General features: G+C 43.9%; 1 pseudogene; it reads right to left on the bottom strand.

The window, feature by feature from the left end:
- On the bottom strand, window positions 1–24,890 carry LOC147724545 (uncharacterized; annotated as a pseudogene).
- Between the last annotated feature and the right edge of the window lie 507 nt (window positions 24,891–25,397).

Here is a 25,397-nt window from a genome sequence, read left to right as displayed (position 1 = left end):
CTATGACGAAGCATATCCAGAGATAATCGATTTGGCTGTCAAATTTGGCAAAGTCTCAGGGTATGAGATTAATGCCTCAAAGACAGAGTCAATGTCCTGGAATATTAATACAACAGGTAACAACGTAACATCTAAAACTCAAATACGTTACCTGGGGATAAACATAGTCAAAGACATCAACTTAATCGCTTCATTAAATTTTACCAAATTAGCAGCAGAGTGCCGGAAGCTTATGAGAGACTGGTCACATCTTCCTCTCACCTTCATAGGTAAGGTCAACCTGGTTAAGATGAGTATTTTGCCTAAGATCTCTTTTCTGTTCAATTCAATTCCTTTGTTTTTTGACTCAAAATTAATTACAAAACTACAGAGCGCGATTACTAATTTTATCTGGAATAGCAAGAGCTCTAGAATCTCTTGGAAAAAAATCAGACGTCGTAGGGAGAAGGGAGGGCTGGCTGGACCAGATCTTCAAGTCTATGTATGGGCGTTCCAGCTTTCGCATACACGCATGCTGCTCAAAACTCCTACAGTGACAGGGATGGGCTGCCTGTTCACTGCATTATTGGACTGTGAAAGAGTAGATCAAACTGGCTTCTTGTTTAAATTTGGAGACCCCAAATTCTTTAAAAAAATAAAATTGAAAGTACTACAAGGGATTGCATCTACTTGGTACAAAGTGAGGCAAGCGACCAAAGTGGGCTACTACTCAGGGAAGGCTCCTATATGGAACTTACCAGCTCCCCCCTCATGGACAATGGATGCACTTACTAATCCACTAAGAGTTGCTGGTATCAATATATGGGAAGATTTGTTTATGGATGGGTCTTTGCTTCCATGGGACTACCTAATTAACAAAGTTGGCCCAAGTCTGTCGAGATTTAAATACATTCAAATCTCCAGCTGGTCACAGTCATATAAAGAGCAGCCAGCACAGATTAGTAGTCTACCTATAGGCGGTAATAGTGATTTGGTGACTTGCCTATTAGATAGCCCGGTCACAAAGAAAGAAATATCATGCTGGTATAATAAAATTATGGATGAAATGGACATTAACTTTCACTTGCCGACCTCATTATGGGCTGAATCAATGCCAGGCATCGATGTGGAAGAGCTTTGGACCACCTCCTGCGTAGTACTTTGGGACCTAGTGAAACCTGCGTGGCTTCGCAGGAACCATCTTTTTACAATACATAGGGCATACTATTCTCCACAGAGGCTGACAAAGTTCTCCTTAACGGGCCCGGTTTTATGCCCAAGATGCGGGCTCATTGCAGCATCAGACATTCACATGTTTTACGAATGTCCAAATCTGTCCGCTTTTTGGGAAGCAATTGGTAATAAGTTATCTGAGTCCTTGGATGAACACATCTCCATAGACCTCGCTCTTGTCATCTTCGGCCTAAGAAGCAAAGTACGCAATGCCGCAACTAACTTGCTATTGCACGCCATCCTGGCGGCACGTAGGGAGATATGCAGACATTGGAAAGATGCCCAACCACCTACAGTGTACGAATGGCGAGCATCACTTCTCCAGATTTCTAAACTCGATCTCGCCAGGGCAGGAAATCCCTGTAGGAGAGCCTTCTGGACTATGTTAGGGTAGCAATGATAAGCCTGGGTTTTTTTTTTCCCCAGGTCCTATGATTAATGCGCGCATTGCCTACCCTTCATTCCTTGACCGAGCGTCATGGTGTTATGGGGGCTTCGGTAACCCGGGCCTGTCTACTAAAATACAGCCCAAAGCAAGATCTTGTGTGGCTTGTGTGAATTGTGCTGTTGGGAATTGGTCTTCCCCTCTCCCGAATAAAAATCTCCCGCCAGCTACACGCTGAGATAGCACAGAACACAGCCTTACCTTCTTTATTGCTCTGTGGCAGTTTTTGGTTTTGATAGATTGGAGCTATGCACGCAAATGAGGATAAAAAAAACAACAACAAAAAAGAGAAATGAATCAGGTTGAAACAAAACCTGGTCAAAAGTCAACGATGTAGGTGCTTTGTCACGATTTTTAGATAGGGTTCTAGTGATGGTGATAAGAATAATAAGTAGTGAGCCCTAACCAGTGTTTTTTATTTCCTCAACCTCCAGTTCCAGTAAACTCAAATACTGTGATTTAATCCATTTTAGGTCAGTTTTCTTATTTCCTTCTGAAACTTGATCAATTTCTGGGCGCCCGAGTTTAAAAAAACATAGTCTTGACATATGACAGCCACTCAATTTTGCTAAAGTTTGTCTAGGGCAAAGTAATCCCTTAAGATCAGGTTGTTCAATGTGAGTTTTGGGTTAAGCCAATTTTTTATCCAGCAAACGAAAGGAGCCAAACTCACCAGGTCTGTCACATATCCCATCCCTACTTCCTGGTGGATGGCAAATGTTGGAGTGGATTGGGGGATGGACAGAAGGGAGCGAAAAAAAGTGTTTTCTGCCATCTGGACCCCTACCGCGTGTTTGTATCCCCTAATAGCTGCGCCATAAGTGACAAAAGCCAGGGATTTCGACCTACAGATGGCGAGAATAGTCTAAAAAGTCTTGGCTCCCAATCGCCGTGCAAAGCTTAGTAATGCTGATGATGATCTCAGCACAGCATATTTTTTGGCTTTAAGGTGGGGGGCCCAAGAGCATCTGTCATCAAACAGGATGCCCAAATATGTGAAAACATTTACTCTAGTGAGCTCTGCCCCGTTACAGTAAAAAGTTTTAGTTGTATTCTTACGTTGTCCCATGGTCAAGGCATGGGATTTTGAGATATTTATCAACAAATCCAGGGAATTCATAAAGGTCCCAAATGTTTCCAAGAGCCTCTGGAGACCTAAAGGTGTTTGAGCTAGTAACACAGCGTCATCTGCGTTTTTCACTTGACTGAGAAGATGTTTCTTTTCTATTAACAGATCTTATATGTTACAGGTGGAAAATGTCACTTGCACAGTAAGTATTTCTTATTGGCATATAGTGCTGTAGATTTTCATTTTTCATTTTCCAATCTTTATTTCGGCCATTTGGCCATAAAAGATAAACAATACACATATACAATCACAAATAAATCAGTGCATAAAAAGATAAAACATTGGAATGCATATACTAAAAGTGCTATAAAAACTATGCATCTAAGATTTTAGGAGGGACCCAACTCCTTTAAAATACGGTTACGCGTATGCCAAACATTGGTAAGAAATGTTGTTAATACGAAGACAGTTGGGCCAGAGACATCAGATTTTAAAATCCTATACATTGGTGCATATTCCCTGCAGCCCATGTTCCTTATCAACGGGAGGAGCCAGTATTTTCTCGCTACCTTGTAGGCTGGGCAGAAGAAAACCACGTGTAAGTTGGTTTCCTCCATGGCATCACAGGCCGGACACTGCTTTGTGGTGGGAGACGATGACCAGGTGCTTGTAAAGGACCGAAAGGGCAATGTGCCGTATCTCCATTGGAGAAACAGCTTTCTAGCAAGCACGGGGGAAATAGGATCCAGTACCCTCTCAAACCTATAAAGGTCCTTGCTTTGAAAGAACACAGAGGATAGAGACCCTTCTGCCTGGGCAGCTCGGGCCCTAGCTAATTTTTGTTCATGATATACATTAGCCAAGGACCTTTTGGAGATGTTTAGTGCGGCATCCGCCGGCTCAGTCCATAAGTCAGGGAGCCCTAGTTCCATACAAGTGACTTGGATGTTTTTGACCCAGGGGATACGGAGCGCTTTTGGGTGGTTCAATAATTCGACCAGTTCCGCCCTGTATTCTGCAAGATCATTACTGCTCCACAGCCTGCACCAGAAGGCTATGGGTCTCAGGCTTATTTCATCAGCTAGTGGTCGTAGACCCAAATCAAGCCTCAAGGGGAGGAGTGGGGTGCTGGGCGGAAGCGCGGCTATCTGTCTTATAAACTTGTTTTCCGTTAGTGACAGACTCCGGCAAGGTGTATGTCCCCACAATTCCGCCCCATACATGATCGCTCCCCTAGCCTGGGCCTTGTATATCTGGATTAGTGCCCCCAACAGGCGGTATGAGGAGCCGGTCATCATCCGGGCGATCCCCCCAGTAGTTTGTATAAGTTTGAGGTTCGCCCTACTCTGGTGGGATCCCCAAGACATGGTTTCGTTAAGAGTCACCCCAAGGTATTCAAAGGTGGCTACTCTCTCGAGCCGTACAGCTCCCAATTGCGGATTCGGCTGCAATTTTTGGCTTGGATTCAAAACATGAATTTGGTTTTTGCCGCATTAATTTCTAGCCCCCTGTCAGTACAGAAGGCTACAAATGAATCAAGGATCCTCTGTATCCCCATAGGGGTTTTGGATAGCAGCAGGGTGTCGTCCGCAAACATGATTGCGGGCACCCTGCTGCCATTCAATTTGGGGGCGTCAGTATAGTCAGTGGCATTCAGGTGGGCGATTACCCCGTTGACGAAGAGGCAGAACAGGGTCGGTGCCACCACACAACCCTGTCTTACCCCCCGGTCAACGGGGAATCTATCGGTCAGTTCCCCCGACCTCCCACACCTCACTCGGGCGTAATTATTGTGATGCAGCCTCTGTAAGATTAATAGGATGTCCGGGGGAACGCCCATCTCTGCCAGGACGCTCCAAAGTTTCCCCCTGGGCACCAGATCGAAGGTGGCCCGTAAGTCCACAAAGATTGTGTACAGACTACCGCCCTCGAATATTGCTGCCCTCCAATAGATAAGGTTCAATCTGAAAACCTGGTCCACTGTGGATACACCCTTCCTAAATCCCGCGTGATAGGGACTAAGGGCGCCCACCTCTTCCATCCAATCCTGGAGCCGATTCAGCAAAACCCTGCCAAACAGTTTCTGTGCTACGTCTATTAAACTGATGGGTCTGTAGTTGGCTGGGAGGAAAGGCGAGCCCTTTTTGAAAATAGGGACCACCTCTGCCCCCAGCCAAGTACTAGGGATTTCCATGCCGCTAAGAACTCCGTTGAAAAGGGCGGTAAGGTAGGGTGCCCAAACAATGGGCTCCTGTTTAAACATATCCCCAGGTAAGCCATCCAGTCCCGGCGCCTTTCCAGAAGCAAGACCTGAAATGGCAGCAGTGACCTCACCCAGCGTTATTGGCTCCCCTTCATAACCCGGCCAACCCACCTCGGTGACAGCAGGAGATTCTCCTGGCTCAGAGCTGTATAGAGACTGGAAGTGTGCCTGCCACACCCCTGGAGCAATGTTGGGCTCCAATGCCGATTGAAGATTCCCCGACCCCCCGCTCACTATCCTCCAAAACAGACGATGGTTTTGGATCGCTAGGGCCTTGGTAAGTTCTTCCCACTGATTTTCCTCCCATTCGGCCTTGGCGTGGGCAACAAGTTTCTTGTAAGCCCGCCTGCTTTGTTTTAGGCTATCCCCCCCTAGACCCTCCTTAATTAGTCTGAGGAGTTCTGCTTTTGCCCTTCTGCATGCTGGATTATACCATGATGTTTTGCCTTGCCGCCCCTCCCTTGGCTTTCGAGAGCTACAAGAGAGATGAGGGGCCGCAGATTTTATAAGGTCCTCATGAGCCTTGTACAATTTGGCCTGGGAATCTTTGTTGTTTGCCTCGGTATCCAAGCTCCCCACAGTTTCCAAGATGGGAGTTATCCCATCATAGAACATGGGGAGTTTGTTCTTGCTTGTAACCAAGTGCTCCCACCTGATTCTTCTCCTGCTATTTTCCAGGAGAAGCGCAGGTTTGTTCCCTTCCGCATTGGTCGCGGGAGCTTGGGGACCAGGGTGGACAAGGTCAAGCTCGAGTGCATTGTGGTCACTATCGGTCCTTTCCGTTACCCTAAAGTCCTGGATTGTCGGCCACTTCACTATTTGGGCCAGGACATAATCCAGGCGAGACTCTCTTCCCAGCCTGTTATAGGTGGTTTTGCTGGGTATGTCAGATTTCATTCGCCCGTTGCAGGCTCTGATTCCGAACTTTAGGGTGAGGGCTGTGATTTGTAGTGCTAGTGGGGTCCAAGCCTTCGGGGGGGGAGCTACCACTGCGGGCACTGCCCATCTGGCCTTTTCTTCCGATGAGAACCCCTCCAAAAGACCAGGGAGTGGCTCAAAATGAGAATTAAAATCCCCTCCCACCACATAGAATGAATCACTCGGTAGTTCAGATATATAGTTCGAGAGTTCATCTATGGTCGGTGATTCCTTTGCAATTCCCACTGGCCTGGAATAGATGTTAATAAACACAAGTTTAGCTTGGTTAGGCCAGGATAATGAAACCACAAGGATGTCTTCGGAGTTAGCCGACAACCGTGTTGCCACGCAGCCCAGATGAGATGCAACCCAGGTCGTAAGCCCCCCTGACGGACGGCCTTTGCCTTCCCACCTAGCAGGAGTGAAAAATGACATGTAGCCTTGGTGACCATAATCCTCTCTGGCCCAGGTTTCCTGGAACATACATACGTCTCCAGTCTCGATATAATTTGCCCAGTCAGGATCACCCAGTTTGTTGGCCAGTCCAGCAACATTCCAGCAAATTAGCCTCAAGTGTTCAGGGGTGTCAGTTGCCGTGCCAGAAGGGTTGGAGGAGATGGTTTCAGACACTGTTCCAATCAGAAGTTCTGGCGCATTACCAATAGTAGGGGCAGATGGCTCAGGAAGTCTACAAGAGCCGTTATCCACAAGCACTGGCTCATTCAGTATTCCAGGAGCATTGTCAACACTGCGGGCAGATGGATCAGGAAGTCTGCTGGTGCCATTATCCAGAGTCACTGGATCATTCAGTAGTCCAGGAGTTTTACCAACAGTCGGGGAAGATGGCTCAAAAAATCTGCAGGAGCCGTTATCCCAAGTCACTGGGTTGTGAGCGGAGAGTCAGTCAACCCCATCCAAACCGTTCAAGCAATTAAAACGGTTGAAATGGAAATAGGGTGTGTTAGGCAATTGAAGATTTGGGCGTTGTGCATAATCCTTGTGTCTGCGTCTACGTTCCACCCTTGTCCATTCATCATGCGGTGGAGCATAGTGCATGCGAATAGGAGGGAAGAAGAAGGATACTGGAAGGGTCTGAATAGTGGAATCCAGTGAACGATTTACTCCTTCACAGATATGCAGAACGGTGCCCGGATCTTTAAAAGTTACCAAAATGCAGTCCCCTATTATTGTTTTTCTGGTCTTCCCTAACCAAGGGACCCTTCTAACCATAATAATCTCATTATTAAAATGTGATGGTAGGGGTCGGTTCCAATTTAGCCATTTAATGACCTTTTTCTTTAGGGATTGGTAATCTTCATTTTCTCCTGTTCTTAGATGGGGGGCACCTGCTAACACCACCGTTAGACTGTTAGCTTCTGGCGGCAAATCTGGTCTCCGTGGTCTTGGGGCTGGCCGACCCGGAGAGAAAAGAAGGGTGCTGCCAGCTTCGTGTGGGCCATCATTAGTCCCTGTCTGGGAGCTTTGGGGGGCAGAGTCTATTGATTGTGAAGGCCTATTGGTTGGGTTATTACGCGGTGCCTGGACTGGAATAGCCATTAGTGGCTGCAGGGGGGGAACAGTAGGCGCGCCCTGAGGGGGGACTTTATTGGCACCCTGTGAGGCTCCTGTTTTAGGAGGGTTTCCTACGGGGAGATGAGGTCCCACATTTTTAGATTGCTTACTAACTAGGGTTTTCAAGGTAGTAAGAGATGTCTCTAGTATGGTGAGCCTAATCTCAACTTTTTTCAGGCTATCGCTAATGGGCTGCAGAAGGGAACGAAATAGGAATTCTATACTCCCTATAGAAGTGAGAGGGGGGTTTGTATTAGATGTGTTGGCCACTGGATCGCTGTTAGTAACAGCTATGTTGAGACTTAGATCCTTAGAGGGGACAGCGATAGGCGCAGTCTCATTATCCTTCCCAGATTGGAGTGCGTTTTTATGTTTTTTGCCAAAATCTAGATGGGATAGTTTGGTTTTCCCTCGCCCCCCCGTTGACTTCCTACTGCGTTTGCTAGGTGGAGGCCTGTGCAACTCCACCACAACACTTTGTTTTGGCTTGCTCTTCTTATTTATGTTCAAAGGGGGAGTTTGGGTAACCAAGTTAACTGGGGTATCGGATGTCATGGGTGGAGTTGTGTCTATGATCTTTTCAGGCACCATACCAGGGGTGCTAGGAATTTCCCGAAGTAAAAGGGGGAAGTCCTCAAGAGTCGGTGGATTTAAGCTATTGGGGGGGGTACCTTCCTCCTGAGAAATGGGATACGGGATAATTTCTGTCAAGGGTCTACTCTTCATAGATTCAATGGAGCGCCGTCGCTCCGCCCTACGTCTCTCCAGGGAGTTTTCTTTGCCCCCATCTCCTTTGGCAGATTTAAAATAGTTGTCCAGCGTCCCTGTGTTGCTGCCCCCCTCCCTTGATGGAGTTTCACGTGGTGCCGGTGAGGGCATCGCCTTAGTCAAAATCAGAGATCAGCCGAGGTTGGAAGAAAAAGGTAAGGGATATGGCCCAGCCCGGCCTCCTTTGGCCCCTGACGGCCACAGACGGTCCCGCCCTTGTCCCGGGCTTCTCCCGGCGCCCTCCCGCGCGCTCCCGTGCAGCTGGGCACTCAAGCTGGAAATATACTGACAAAAGAGGAAGAGGAGGAGCCTGCGGAGAGAGCGTCCCAGCTGTTAACAAGTAAAGCGGGTAGGGCTGGGCGGGGCGGTCAGGGAGAGCGGGCCAGCTGTAACGGCCTGGACAACCCGGGACTCCTGGGAGACGGAGTCCGGGTTGCAGCTCGCAGCCCTGTCGCACACTCACCGCCCAGCAAGGAACAGCGTAGGTTAGCCCCCTCCTGCGACGCGGGACCCGCGGAGCGGGTTCCGCTAGCTGTAGTCAAGTCCGTGGAGCAGCAACAGTAGAGCAGGCGTCCTTCAGAGTCCCAGGGCAAATGGCAATCACAGCTGATTATCAGGCGGGTGGGGCTGGGCGGGGCGGTCAGGGAGAGCGGGCCAGCTGTAACGGCCTGGACAACCCGGGACTCCTGGGAGACTGAGTCCGGGTTGCAGCTCGCAGCCCTGTCGCACACTCACCGCCCAGCAAGGAACAGCGTAGGTTAGCACCCTCCTGCGACGCGGGACCCGCGGAGCGGGTTCCGCTAGCTGTAGTCAAGTCCGTGGAGCAGCAACAGTAGAGCAGGCGTCCTTCAGAGTCCCAGGGCAAATGGCAATCACAGCTGATTATCAGGCGGGTGGGGCTGGGCGGGGCGGTCAGGGAGAGCGGGCCAGCTGTAACGGCCTGGACAACCCGGGACTCCTGAGAGACTGAGTCCGGGTTGCAGCTCGCAGCCCTGTCGCACACTCACCGCCCAGCAAGGAAGAGCGTAGGTTAGCCCCCTCCTGCGACGCGGGACCCGCGGAGCGGGTTCCGCTAGCTGTAGTCGAGTCCGTGGAGCAGCAACAGTAGAGCAGGCGTCCTTCAGAGTCCCCCCTGTAGATTTAGATGTTTTTTACAGTCCTGCTGTGTTGTGTTGTGTTTAGCTAAGGTAGTAGCTATAATAAAAAGGTTCTATAAAGGGCATTGACTTTGAATCAAAATATGAAATTTAGGAATAATTGATAACTCCAGTCAAAAAAGGCAGCAAGTAATTGTGTATATTTGTGGATGATGTGTTGATTGAGTGGAAGATGAAAAAGGTGAAAATTAAGAAAGGCAGCAGACTTTGAAACTATGCACTGCTTTGTAAAAGAAGTGGGTGTTTTGTTTTTCAGGCCATTATAGACTGTGAGTCGGATTCTGTAGTGGGAGCCTGAGAAACTGGCAGTCCATCTAAGGAGGGAAGCAACTGTATAAATTACATACACTGTGCGGTAGAAAGGGCGCAATAAAGGACGTAAGTGTGCAAATTATGCACTGCCATTCATAGATAGTAGTTACCAAGAAGGCTCAATAAAGGGTCTGCACTTTGAATTTGTATTACAAGAATAATAATTGATAACCGCTGCCAAGAAAGGCAGCCATTGTGCAAATTTTGTACTGCCTTCGGCCAGGGTCGTAGCTACAACAAAAAGGCTCGATAAAGGGCCTTGACTTTGAATCAGAAATGAAATGAAAGAACAATTGATAACCTCAGCTAAGAAAGGCAGCAAGTCTGCAAAGTTCTGCGTGCCGTTGGCCAGGGTAGTTGTTACAACAAAAAGGCTCAATAAAGGGCTTGCACTTTGAATATGGATATGAAATAGAACAATAGTTAATTACCACAGCCAAGAAAGGCAGCAAGTAGGTGTGTGTATGTTTAGATGATGTGTTGATTGGTAGGAAGATGAAAAATGTAAAAAATAAGAAAGGCTGCAAGTGTGGAAATTACCTACTGCCTTTAGGCGAGGTAGTAGCTACAACAAAAAGGCTTGGTAAAGGGCCTTAACTTTGAATCAGAATATGAAATTAAAGAATAATTGATAACCCCTGCGAAGAAAGGCAGCAAGTGCAAAATTTTCAACTGTCTTCTGCCGGGGTAGTATGTACATGAAAAAGGCTTGTTAAAGGGTCTTGACTTTGAATCAGAATATGCAATTAAAGAGTAATTGATAACTTCAGCCAATAAAGGCAGCAAGTAAGTGTGTGTATGTGTGGATGATGTGTTCATTGAATGGAAGATGAATAAAGTAAAAAGTAAGAAAGGGTGCAGACGCACACAGTAGCCACTGTGTTATTAGGGAAGTAGATCATTGGATTCCCAGCTCATTACACAGACTGTGTGTTGGAAGAAAGGATGCAAGTATGGAAACTGCCCACTGCTATTCACAAAAGTAGTTATCAAGAAGGCTCAATAAATTGCCTGCACTTTGAATTTGTATTACAAGAAGAATAATTGATAACCGTAGGCAAGAAAGGGAGCAAGTGTGCAATTTTCCCACTGTATTTGGCCGGGGTAGTAGCTACAACAAAAAGGCTCAATAAAGGGCCTTGACTTTGAATCAGAATATGAAATTGAACAATAATTGATAACCCCAGCCAAGAAAGGCAGCAAGTGTGCAAATTTCCCACTGCCTTCGGCCAGGGTAGTAGCTATAACAAAAAGGGTCGATAAAGGGCTGCACTTTGAATAGGAATATGAAATTGAACAATAATTGATACCTCCTGTCAAAAAAGGCAGCAAGTAGATGTGTGTATGTGTGGATGATGTGTTCATTGAGTGGAAGATGAATAATATAAAAAATAAGAAAGGCTCCAAGTGTGCAAATTACCGACTGCGTTTAGCGGGCGAAGTAGTTACAACGATAAGGCTCGATAAAGGGTCTTGACTTTAAATCAGAATATGAAATTGAACAATAATTTATAACCCCAGCGAAGAAAGGCAGCAAGTGTGCACATTTCTCAGTGCCTTCGGCTGGGGTAGTTGTTACAACAAAAAAGCTCAATAAATGTGCATTGATTAATGTTGAGGATAGGGATGGTCCTGTTTCTTGTTTTTTATGAGGTTGATAGTCTATTTCACATAACACAAAAGTTCATAAGTACCATTTTACAGGTTACTAATGGAGCATTAAGCTTTTTTTGCCCTTCAGCGAAAGTAAATAAGTTCCAAATTAGAGCTTTGGAGGCTCTTCAGGAATGAAATCTCCTTCTGAAGAATAGGTGGAAGATGAGTCCATTGCGGTTACTATGGTGATCTTTCTTCAATTTGGCAGGCTTCTCAGAAGAGACGGTTCTTATTAGAAAGTCAAAGTAGAATGAATAACATGGGATGGATCTTTCAACAGTTAGTGTAGGATGTGTTATGAAGGAATACACTACAATAGATATACTTTCTGGCACTTTTTCAGCTAAATATTCAGTATCTTGTACAGATTTAAGTACTCGGTTTCGTGTTGCAGCAAGACGTAGACTCATCCAAATGATTCTTCTAGATTTGGAGTGTAGAATTGCAGATGATAAGCGATCCGAGCATTCATACGCTCCAATTTCTCGATGAGATAAAATCTCCAAACTGTAACTGTATAATTTCTTACTTAGACTCTTTTCGTGGGAAATCTCTTCCCCCATTTCCTTCAATTCCGTCTTTTCTGACTTTGTTATGTATGATATCACATATCGAGCAACAGCAATGGAATTGTCTGCAACATATTGAATATCCATATTAGCATTCCACATGGACAAAATGACTGGCTTATAGTCATTTATGTATTCTGACTCTTCTTTCTTCTAAAGTTGTAGGTATTTTTTGGAGACTTTCTTGTGATAGTATGTTGCAAACATGACATAAAACTGTTCACTCTTCCTTTTGATATTACAGGACATGAAAATCTGAAACGACATTTGGTGTAGAATTTGTCCTCAGATGTGTACTTTTGACGACAGTATTTCCCACAACGATGGCTTTGGAATCGTAAGACTTGTTGTCTTAAGTTCTTATCTTGTGTACTTTTGGGTACATCACATGTAGCATATTCTTCAATGAAAGACAGGTTGGTATCATGTGACTCACTTCCAAATTTGGGAGCATCTTTGATCCATATTAGCATATGTATGTGAGAAGCACCTCTCACATGATACTCCTTTCTGCAAAAGAATTCCAGAACCTCTCCAAGAGGAGGATTCTTTTTATTGAGAGCACCATTCTCCAGGTGTCTTGTTTTGAAAATTTAGTATATTTGAATTTGTGTAATCAAGAAATTGAAGTAAATCATCCCAAGCATAGTCAGCAGAGCTTAGAGTAAGGAAGATTGTAGGAGTTTCTAAGTTCCTTAGCATACATTTTAGTTCTCCATGACGACGGTACCAGAATTCATTACTACCACGCTGACATGCCATGAGATTAATGAGGTGAGATTCCAAAATATTATCTTTCTGCTGTACTTTATGCATTCATTTCTTTGCCGAAACATTTTGCAGATGTACACCTGTTTTCAATATATGGTTTTCTGCATAAGAACGTCCAGACAAATCACTCTCAAATATGGAATACATTGTTGAAATCTTATATTTTCTGCATACAATATTGATGTCCGGTATTCAAATGCAGGAATCTGCACAGGTCGGTCATCAAATCATCCTCCTTTTCCAGTGGGAAGGAACTGAGGGAAACAACGATCTTCCAAGCTTTTTCCCCATACACTAATGGGACTTCCATTTGCTTCTTTCATTTGGAATAACTCTATAGTATTCCATATCACTTCTTTAGAATGAAGTTGATGAACACTGTAATGCTCGTCGATTTCTTCAGTTCTGGAAACATCCAGTTTTTCAATTTGTCCAGATGGCAAGTCACTATCTTCTTCTACTGTTATTTCTTCTTTTTCGACTTGTTGCAGGACTATTACTCCATAATCCTCTCACCCTGGGCATCAGGAAATTGCTGATACTACAGCAAAAAGAAGTTCAAAACTCGACTGTTGGTTGTTTATGAAACTAGTTCTATTGATTTTTATTCATCTTCATTCATTCTTTTTCAAAAAATATCCATGTTGTATTCACATATGTATTCTTTCAAATTGAGGTTTTCATTATTCTCATTTTATCATTTCCAATGCATTTTGGTGCCATCTGCACCTTCGTCAGGGAAATCTGCAAAGTTATAAAACAAAAAACTTGCTTCAACCTGTTCTATTAATATCAACAAACAATAATACTGACTCGACTTAATATTAGCGCTACAAAGATACATTTAAATTACTGGTTTCTACTGCAAAATTCTTCTGTGTACGTTAACAATAAAACTTTCAACTCTGAATCGTTATCACGCTACTGTTTGTATCTAAAACATCCCGCTAGTGCGTTTGGTATATTACACTTTCATTTATGTTATCAAAAATGTACTATACTGATGCTAAAGTAAGCGGCGTACGCTAACTTGTTCATGACAGCTTTCGAAGACCAGCACATTTACCAACTTGAAGAATGGGCAATCCAATTATTGATGTAAGTAAGGTTCATCGATGATATTTTTCTTATATGGAAAGGGGAAGAGGAAATGTTAAACAAAGAATTGGAACTATTGAACACGAGAAATAAACGCATAAGTTTTACATGGCAGACCAACACCAAAATGATCCAATTTCTGGATGTTGAAATCACCAGGTGCAACCATCAATTTCAAACTAACCTGTATAAAAAAAAAACTGACAGGAACAACCTACTCAAATACGATAGCCACCACCCTCAATCACTGAAGACACACATGCCATATTCACAATTTCTCAGGGTCTCGGATACAGAAGAATGCCAAAAACAACTGACTATCATGTCCCAAAGGTTCTCAGACAGAGGATACCCACAACCCATCATAGAAACAGCACTAACAAGAGCACAAAAAATGCCCAGAGAGGAATTGTTCAAGCAGAAGAAGGAGCAAACCTCACAGAGAATAACATGCGCGAGCAAATATTCAAACGTCAGCACACAATTCAAGACTATAATCAAACTACATTGGCAAATATTAAAACTAGAGGAAGATTTTAAAGGAATATACCAAGAACAACCACTATTTGCATTCACCAGGGGGAGAAACTTGGGAGAAATGTTGAAACATCCTAGCGAACGAGCACCATTAAGCACATTTCGGGGTACCATCCAGTGTATGAACTGCAGTAGCTGTCATAACATCATGAAAGGGAATGCAAGTTTCCACCCAATGAAAGGTTTCAGAATACCATTGAGAGTAAATGGCACTTGTGACACTATGAACTTAATCTACATGTTAAAGTGCCCCCGTGGCTCGGTTTAAGTCGGGCACACAGAGAGGAAATTAAAAACACGGTTAACAGAACACAAAAGTAACATAAGAACAGAATCCTTGAAATCAACAGTGGCAGTCCACTTTAAAGAAAAACATCATCACATAAGCCAATTACGATCTTGCATCTTGGAAATAGTCCCAAAGTCAGCAGATCCTTTAAACAAGAAGAACTTACTTAAGAGAGAAAACTACTGGATTTTTCACCTTAACAGTTTGAAGCCAGATGGGCTCAATGATCGAACAGAATTTGTGTGTTATCTATAAACATTTAATACGCTGTATTATAATATAATTGACTTGTATTGGGTATCATGTAACTAAGAACTAACACAAGCATGTAATCTAGGTAGAGATTCATTATGCGTTTAAACATGGCGCTGGCGAGTAGCCATCAAGATCAGCCCATATTGACCAGGCCCAGCACTGCGACTATACACCTGCGTAAAGTAAAAAAAACAACCCACGTTACACATAGCACAGCGCACGCGCTAGATTTCAATAGAAATACCAACATCTGTGATAGAACGTTGAGCAGAGCACATTCGCGTAAGCGAGTTGAGAAAGCCGATCAAGATTAGTAGGTAAGAACAGGGCGGTAAAGCGCTAAAGCGTTTGCTTGTTGAAAATGTTTACTTTAGCAAGCGTAATGACGGCGGCCGATCAGTATAGTACATTTTTGATAACATAATTGAAAGTGTAATATACCAAACGCACTAGCGGGATGTTTTAGATACAAACAATAGCGTGATAACGATTCAGAGTTGAAAGCTTTATTGTTAACGTGCACAGAAGAATTTTGCGGTAGAAACCAGTAATTTAAATGTATCTTTGTAGCGCTAATATTAACACCTTAGATGCGGCGCAAATATCCCTCCCCAGTGCTGCGCTGTCCATTGGAACTAGTGCTGAATGGACGTCCAATGGACGTGCGCAGCACTGGGGAGGTAGTGCTGCCGTCGGCCAACGCCCCGACGCAGCACTTAAGAGTCTAAGTCGAGTCAGTATTATTGTTTGTTGATATTAATAGGACAGGTTGAAGCAAGTATTTTGTTTTATAACTTTGCAGATTTCCCTGACGAAGGTGCAGATGGCGCCGAAATGCATTGGAAATGATAAAATGGGAATAATGAAAACCTCAATTTGGAAGAATACATATGTGAATACAACATGGATATTTTTTCAAAAAGAATGAATGAAGATGAATAAAAATCAATAGAACTAGTTTCATAAACAACCAACAGTCGAGTTTTGAACTTCTTTTTGCTGTAGTATTAGCAATTTCCTGATGCCCAGGGTGAGAGGATTATGGAGTAATAGTCCTGCAACAAGTCGATTATTCTATACACTCTAGGAGGAGAGTGATACTCAGGAGGCACGGTTAACCATAACATTTAACACAGGTTGTGCACATCCCACACCTTGTATTTCCTCTTTTCCCACATACACATTTTTGTAATAATAATTTTTCTTTAGCAGATACAACGTTGCCCTTTTCACTTTCCTAATATCCACTAATTCTTGCCAGATTTTCTTACTCTTAGTAGGAACGCCATTGACAAGAATAACTAAATGTTAATCCTGTACATTTTCTACACCAATTGTCTTTGTTTTAAGTAAATCAAGATTGTATTGAATGTTTTCTGTAGTGCTAGCGCTCTTGGTATCTAGTTGTGAACTGTACTAAGCGGAGAATTGATTGAAAGCACTTCTCAGGACACATAGTGAAGAGAAATTTACATTGAAAGCTGAATTGAAGTTGTGAACCCTGCTGTCTGTAATGTAGATCGAAGGTACTAATCGATACAAATATTGATGAATGCTATTTTGAACAGTTAACAGAATCTGAGGACAGAGTACATTTGTCTCTGACTTAAATAAAGCAAGGGTAGATCCAATGGTCTCCTTAATGTAGAAGGAAAGCTGAATTGAAGTTGTGAATCCGGCTGTCCGCAGTGTACATCTAATGGTGGACTGTATCTTCTGTAATCACAATTGAAATTAAAGATGGAACATGTATGGAATGCATTGTCAGAATATGTATGTTTCAGGGACATAATAGTTCAAATTGTGACCTGTGTTGTCTGTAGTGTAGACTGCCATTCAGTGTTCTTTTGGACTTGCAAGACAAATTTTGTTATTGTACTAAACCTATAACTGATATAAAACAAGTTAATGAAATTCAAGAATAATTGATAACCCTAGCAAAGTAAGGCAGCAAGTGTGCACATTTTTAACTGCGTTGGGCTGGGGTAGTAGCTACATCAACAAGGCTTGATAAAGGGCCTTGAGTTTGAATCAGAATATGAAATTGAAGAATAGTTGATAACCACAGCGAAGAAAGGCAGCAAGTAGGTTTGTGTATGTGTGGATGATGTGTCGATTGAGTGGAAGATGAATAAAGTGAAAAATAAGAAAGGCTCAAGACGTGCACGCTACCAATTTCCTTGTAAGGGAAGTGGGTGTTTGGTTTTCCAGTCCATTACACAGACAGGGCGTCGGATTCCACAGTGGGAGAGTGAGAAATGGGTACCATATATAAGGATGCAAGCTAGTGCACAAAGTACATACACTGTGCGGTAGAAAGGACGCAAGAAAGGACGCAAGTGTGCAAATTACCCACTGCCATTCATGGGTAGTAGTTACCAAGAAGGGGTAATGAAGGGCCTGCACTTTGAATTTCAATTTCAAGAAGAATAATTGATAACGCTAGCGAAGAAATGCAGCAAGTGTGGAAACTCCTACAACAAAAAGGCTTAATAAAGGGCCTTGACTTTGAATCAGATTATGAAATTAAAGAATAATTGATATCCCTTGCCAAGAAAGGCAGCAAGTGTGCACATTTCCTACTGCCTTTGGATGGGGTAGTCCTCACAACTAAAAAGCTTGATAAATGTGTAGTGACTGATGTTGAGGAGAGTGATGCTCCTTTTTAAAAAATTTTTGATGAGGTTGATTGTAAGCCTGGGCGTAGTAGGCGTAGTGGGGCTACGCGAAGCTACACGAAGTGGGACAGAAACTACGTCCACCCACGCACTTCACGTAGCCCCACTACGCGCCACCCGCCTCCCTCCTGCCCTCGCTAAATACAACCCGCCTCCCTACCGCCCTCCCTAAATACTTAAATAATGTTTTTAAAAAGAATAAACACCCCTTACCTTGTCGGCTGCGTCTCCAGGGCTCCCTCTGGTAACCGTGCCACCATTTTGAATACTAATGCGCATGCGCGGCTGCCCGTGCATCCGCATTTCTCGTGAGAAATGCGCATGCGCAGGCGGCCGCGCATGCGCATTAGTATCCAAGATGGCGGCGCGGTTACCAGAGGGAGCCCCTGAGATGCAGCCGACAAGGTAAGTGTTGTTTATTCTTTTTAAAAACATTATTCAAGTATTTCGGAAGGGCGGGAGGGAGGCGGGTGGCGGGCAACTTCGCTACGCCCATGGAGTGGGCGCAGTGTTTCCTGCTATGCCTACTTCGCACATGGTGAAGTAGGCAACACTACGTCCACTCCGTGGGCGTAGCGAAGTACTACGCCCAGGGTTAGTTGATAGACTATTTGACGTAACAGAAAAGTTCATCGCAAGAAATGCATAGAAATTTAAGTTTACCAAAATCAAGATCAATATGTGAGTATGGACTGCTTGCCGAAGATGCTGTTGCAGCAGTTGATGTGCTTGGTGCAGCAGCAAGTGGATTGTCCTGCAATCTCTGTGTTGCAGCTCAAGCGAAGTTATTGGCGTGCTAGTTTTTACATGTCGCACCATAGTCGGTGTGCCAAAGGAGTATTTTTTTAAATGGATCATCCCTTGAAAGAGTTGTTTGCCAAATTTTACAGATTAGTTTTGGAGTATTAACCTTCTTCTGGAGTAGTAGAAATGAGAAAAAGGTTCGATAAAGGGTCTTGACATTCAATCAGAATATGAAATTGAGAAATAATTGATAATCCCAGCCAAGAAAGGAAGCAAGTGTGCATCTAAAGCAACAAAGTTCTGTGGAGTGTGTGATGAGGTGTGGTCCAAGCAGCACGGATTGGTAGCAAAATCTTTAAAATCAAGTTTTCTAGTAAATATTGGTTGTCCATTCACAGAAGTAAGTTGAAGTATATTTTCAAAAAGTATGATGTATTTTTTTCTAAGTAAGTCATCTCATTCAATACGGTCACATGGTGATGATTTGTGGTGCACTGAGTTAGTAATACCTTTGGCGCTGAGCTTGAACGTACCTTGTGATGATGTGTGGTCGGGGTGAGGTACAGTAATTGAAGTAATGTCTTTTGTTGATTGAATTCTGCATCAATTCCATTTAAAAGGGACAGTATGTGTCACTGTGACATAACAGTGTTCACTCTTGTTTGTGATGATTTATGGTGCGCTGAGTAAGTAGTATCTTTGGCAGTGAGCTTGTATGTTCCATGTGCAATGTAGATTGAAGGCAGTTGTTAACAGACATAGATGAATGGTTTTTGTCACTTATTTAAACAAAATGTGAAACACATATAGTAGAATTTTGTCTGCATTAAATAAATGAAGGCTGAATTTCCTAGTGTTCAAAGTTTAAGAAAATCTGAGGATATTGTTCAATTGTCTGTGTTTTAAGTAAATCAAGATTGTATTGAATGTTTTCTGTAGTGCTGGCGCTCTTGGTATCTAGTTGTGAACTCTACTGAGTGTAGAATTGATTGAAGGCACTTCTCAGCACACATAATGAGGAGAAATTTATATGGAAAACTGAATTGAAGTTGTGAACCCTGCTGTCTGCAATGTAGATCGAAGGTACTAATCGACACGATGTATGCTATTTTGTACAGTTAACAGAATCTGAGGACAGAGTACAATTGTCTCTGCCTTAAGGAAAACAAGGCTGAATACTATGCTGTCCTTAATGTAGAAGGAAATCTGAATTCAAGTTGTGAACCCAGCTGTCTGCAGTGTAGATTGAAGGCAGTTGTTGACACAAAGATTGGTGAAAGCTATTTTGTCACTGTTTGCATAACCTGAGGACACAGTATAATTGTCTCTACCTTAAGGAAAGCAAGGCTAAATACTATGCTGTCCTTAATGTAAAAGGAAAGCTGAATTCAAGTTGTGAACGCAGCTGTCCGCAGTGTAGATTGAAGGCAGTTGTTGACACAAATATCGATGAATGCTATTTTGTAACAGTTAACCGAATCTGAGGACACAGTACAATTGTCTCTGCCTTAAGGAAAACAAGGCTGAATACAATGCTGTCCTTAATGTAGAAGGAAATCTGCATTCAAGTTGTCAACCCAGCTGTCCGCAGTGTAGATTGAAGGCAGTTGTTGAGGCAAAGATCGAAGAATGCTATTTAGTCACAGATAACAGAATCTGAGGACACAGTATAATTGTCTCTACCTTAAGGAAAGCAAGGCTGAATACTATGCTGTCCTTAATGTAAAAGGAAAGCTGAATTCAAGTTGTGAACGCAGCTGTCCGCAGTGTAGATTGAAGGCAGTTGTTGACACAAAGATCGATGAATGCTATTTTGTCACAGTTAACCGAATCTGAGGACACAGTGCAATTGTCTCTGTCTCAAGGAAAGCAAGGCTGAATACAATGTTGTCCTCAATGTTGAAGGAAAGCTGAATTCAAGTTGTGAACCCAGCTGTCCGCAGTGTAGATTGAAGGCAATTGTTGACAGAAAGATCAATAAATGCTATTTTGTCAGAGTTAACAGAATGTGAGGACACAGTACAATTGTCTCTGCCTTAAGGAAAGTAAGGCTGAATACAATGTTGTCCTCAATGTAGAAGGAAAGCTGAATTCAAGTTGTGAACCCAGCTGTCCACAGTGTAGATTGAAGGCAGTTGTTGAGGCAAAGATTGAAGAATGGTATTTAGTTACCGATAACAGAATCTGAGGACACACTATAATTGTATCTTCCTTAAGGAAAGCGAGGCTGAATACAATGTTGTCCTTAATGTAGAAAGAAAGCTGAGTTCAAATTGGGAACGCAGTTGTCCGCAGTGTAGATTGAAGGCAGTTGTTGACACAAAGATCAATGAATGCTATTTTGTCACAGTTAACATAATCTGAGGACACAGTACAGTTGTCTCTGCCTTAAGGAAAGCAAGGCTGAATACAATGTTGTCCTCAATGTAGAAGGAAAGCTGAATTCAAGTTGTGAACCCAGCTGTCCGCAGTGTAGATTGAAGGCAGTTATTGACAGAAAGATCGATAAATGCTATTTTGTCACAGTTAACAGAATGTGAGGACACAGTACAATTGTCTCTGCCTTAAGGAAAGTAAGGCTGAATACAATGTTGTCCTTAATGTAGAAGGAAAGCTGAATTGAAGTTGTGTACCCGGCTGTCCGCAGTGTAGATCGAATGTACTAATTGACACAAACATTGATGAATGCTATTTTGTACAGTTAACAGAATCTGAGGACAGAGTGCAATTGTCTCTGCCTTAAGTAAAGCAAGGCTGGATTCAATGCTGTCCTTAATGTAGAAGGAAAGCTGAATTGAAGTTGTGAACCAGGCTGTCCGCAGTGTAGATTGAAGGCTGTAGTGAGCACAGTTATAGATGAATGCTATTTGTGACATTCTTTTACAAAATCTGAAGACATAAAATCCATTAGTCTCTACCTTAAATAAAGCAAGGCTGAATTTAATGTTTTCTGTAGTAGTGGAGCTCTTGCTATCAAGTTTTGATTTTTACTGACCGCAGAATATTTTGAAGGCAGTTGTTAGCACAGATATTGAAGACAAATTTAGTTGTAAAGCTGAGTTCAAGTTGTGAACTCTTCTGTCCGCACTGTGGATTGAAGGCTCTAGTGAGCACAGTTTAGGAAGCACGGCTGAATTGAATGTGTTCTGAAGTGCTGGCGCTGTTGGTATCTAGTTGTGAAATCTACTGAGCGCAGAATTGATTGAAGGCACTTCTCAGCATACATAATGAAGATAAATTTACATGGAAAACTGAATTGAAGTTGTGAACCCTGCTGTCTATAATGTAGATCGAAGGTACTAATTGACACAAACATTGATGTATGCTATTTTGTACAGTTAACAGAATCTGAGAACAGAGTGCAATTGTCTCTGTTCAGATTTTGTTTAAATAAATGACAAAAAGCATTCCTCCATGTCTGTGTCAAGTACTGCCTTCGATCCACACTACGGACAGCTGGGTTCACAACTCACAAGTACTGCCATGCGCTCTACAAATCTGTAAAATAAAGCAAGGCTGAATACAATGCTGTCCTTAATGTAGAAGGAAAGCTGAATTCAAGTTGTAAACCCAGCTGTCCGCAGTGTAGATTGAAGGCAGTTGTTGACACAAAGATGGATGAATGCTATTTTGTCACAGTTAACAGAATCTGAGTTCACAGTATAATTGTCTTTGTCTTAAGGAAAGCAAGGCTGAATACAATGCTGTCTTAATGTAGAAGGAAACCTGAATTCAAGTTGCGAACCCAGCTGTCCGTAGTGTGGATCGAAGACAGTACTTGACACAGACATGGAGGAATGCTTTTTGTCACTTATTTAAACAAAATCTGAAGACATACAGTAGAAATATCTCTAAATTAAAAAAATGAAGGCTGAATTTCCTACTGTTCAAACTTTAAGAAAATCTGAGGACATTGTGAAATTGTCTGTTTTAAATAAATCAAGATTGTATTGAATATTTTCTGTAGAACTGGTGCTGTTGGTATTTAGTTGTTAACTCTACTGAGCACAGAATTGATTGAATGTTAATGTTAATGTTAATGTTAAGCTGCGTTTATAAAGCGCACTGACACCGGAGGTTTCCTGGCGCTGAAATTGTGATTGGGGGTAAGGCTGAGAGCTAGTGGGAGTTCGAGAAGAGCCAGGTTTTTAAGCTCCTTCTGAAGCTCAGCAGAGTGTCAGAGGTTTTGATTTGTAGGGGGAGAGAATTCCACAGTTTGGGTGCCAGAAAGCTGAATCTGCGGCCACCCAGTTTTTTTAGTTTAACCGCCGGAATGGTAAGCAGGTGGAGATGGGCAGAACCGAGGTTACGGGCCGGGCAGTGCGGGTTGATGAGGGATTACAGAAAGGCCGGGCACTTGGTCTGCCGGGCCTTGTAAATTAGGCAGCCGATTTTGAAGGCAGCCCTTTGTTCAATGGGCAGCCAGTGCAGCTTGGACAGAAGGGGTCTAGCAGATTGCCATTTAGGGGCTTTGCAGATGAGTCTTGCTCCCTGGTTCTGCACCATCTGGAGGCGATGGAGCAGAAACCTGGGTAGGCCCCAGTAAAGAGAGTTGGAGAAGTCGAGGCGGGAGAGAACAAGGGAAATGACGATTTGCACCAATGCTTCATGGGAGAGCAGGTGGGAGATTTTGCGAATTGTTCGTAGCTGGAACATGCTGGCTGAGATGATGGCTCCGACATGGGTTTTAAGAGAGAGGTCATTATCAATGGTAACGCCCAAGCTTTTTACCGCGCTCGACGGGCTGGGAGGAGTGCCTAGCTCGTTTGGCCAAAATTGTGGGCCCCAGTGTGCCGAGCTAGTGCCAGGCAAGATAAGTTCCGTTTTCTCCGGATTTAATTTGAGCTGGTTGGAAATCATCCATTGTTGGATGTGAAGCATTACTGCCTGGAAGTTAGATGCGGCATCAGGGATGTCTAAGGGGAAAATAATCTGCATGTCATCTGCATATTTGAGGACAGTGCATTTCCAGTTTCGTAGTGAATGGATTAACAGTCGGAGGTATACATTAAAAAGTAGTGGTGAGAGGGAGGATCCCTTAGGGACTCCACAGGTAGTGGGTACCTGGGTTGCAGTAAAGGGGCCTAGATGGACTGTTTGCACTCTGCCCGAGAGGAAGGACTTAATCCATTCCCGGGCAGGGCCGTGGATGCCCGCCTGTCCGACACGTGGAGAAGGATGTCATGGTCCACCGTGTCGAACACGGCCGAGAGATCCAATAGGACCAGTGCCTGTGGGGACCCTCTGTCGGCATTCTCCCGGAGAGTGTCAATGACTTTTAGAATGACTGCCTCAGTAGAGTGAGCTGGTCTGAAGCCGGCTTGGTTAGGTTCCAAGAAGCCAGAACTCTCTATGAATGCCGACAGGCAAGTTGTCACATGGGCCTCCAAAAGTTTAGAGGTGTAAGGCAAAAGGGAGATGGGCCTATAGTTAGCAGAATTGGCGGGGTCAGCTCCGGCTTTTTTTAGGAGGGGAACTAGTATAGCCTGCTTGAACACGGAGGGGACCGTGCCAGTACTCAGGGAGGTGTTCAGAAGGGGGAGAATACTATCAGGTAAAGCTGAGAAGACTGCCCTGAGGAATGGAGGAGGACAGCAGTCCTTGGGAGAACCTGATTTAATATGGGTAGTGAGCTCAGAAAGAGAACTGGAAGTGATAGCTGGGAACTGAGTGAGGGAGCAGGGGTTGAGAGGGGGGAATCTAAAGGACTAAGGGAGATGGAAGGAGAGATAGCGTTCTTGATGTCTGCAATTTTCTGAATAAAGTAGGTGTTGAGCGCATTGCAGGTGTCTTGGGTTGGGGCCTGAGAGGGAAGTACTCTGTGATCCGATGAGAAATCATTCATGATTTTAAAGATTTCTTTGGATTTGTTGCGAGCTGAGTCGATTCTTTCAGAGATATGTGAGGCCTTAGATTTGGTGATAGCATTTTTGTATTCATTGCGGGCCCTCACAAACTCTGCACGGTCCTCCTTGGAGTAACCCCGTCTCCAGTTGCGTTCTAGGTGGCGTAACTTTAATTGTTGTGCTTTAAGTTCCTCGGAGAACCAGCGATGGGAATTGCCGTATCTGGTATGTGCAAATCTGGTGAGAGGGGCAAATCTGTCACTAGCTGATTGCAGCCAGGTGGATATCCCGTCCTCCATAGAGTCAATACCTGATTCTGGGTTAATAATGGGGCGGGTGTTGGTCACAAAGTCAAGGAACCCCTGGGAGTCATAGGAGTTCCATTTACGACACAGTCCACCAGGAAGGGTAAGGGCCTTAATGCACCCTTTGATCGTAATGGTAGCCTCTATCAGGTGATGATCTGACTAGAGACAAGGGGAGATAATTGGGCGAGATAGGGTAAGGTTCTGAGTCCAAATATGGTCAAGAATGTGACCCTTGGTATGGGTGGGTAAGGTAATGTGTTGTGTCAGATTAAGACTGGTCAGGATTTCAAAAAGCTCAGTGGCATGGGGCCCTGCTAGGTCGTTGTCATACCAATAATTGAAATCGCCGAATTTGGTGATTCTAGTGTGATGGGTAAGCAGGTCAGCTACCTGTTCGCCCAGAGACAAGGGGAAAGATGGCATCGACTGAGGGGGGCGATAGAGTAGTACAAGAGCAAGGGCACCGCCTTCAGTTTCCAAGCTGATGACTATGTTGTCTGTCCCAGATAGGGTAAGCGAAGCGGAGGTAAGAAATCTGAACTTTTTATGAATGATGGCCGCTGCTTCTCCTCCGGGGCGGTTCAGAGGGCGATTGACGTTAAGGATATAATAGTCTGGAGGAAGGGCAGCCAGAACGTCCGGGTGGGAGTCCAGGGTGAGCCATGTCTCGGTCAATAACAGTACATCGGGTTTATCCGTGGTAAGCAGGAGAAATAGGTCAAGCTGGTGTTTCACCATAGAGTGAGTGTTAAGGTAGAGCACTCGAAGTTGTGTATCATTGCTTAATGCCTGTAGGGGCGCTTTAGGGGGGGGATGGATGGTACTGTGGTCAGCTCGGGTACATGGGCCCGATGAGTTTTTTGAAATTTCCAGATGTGCAATACGCTCAGACACACCTGGCAGTAATGGAGGGTTTGAGTACTGCAATTC

The sequence above is a fragment of the Lissotriton vulgaris genome, chromosome 4_1, assembly GCF_964263255.1.
Source record: "Lissotriton vulgaris chromosome 4_1, aLisVul1.2, whole genome shotgun sequence".
Classification (NCBI taxonomy): Eukaryota; Metazoa; Chordata; class Amphibia; order Caudata; family Salamandridae; genus Lissotriton; species Lissotriton vulgaris.
This window is presented reverse-complemented; position numbering and strand designations above follow the sequence as displayed.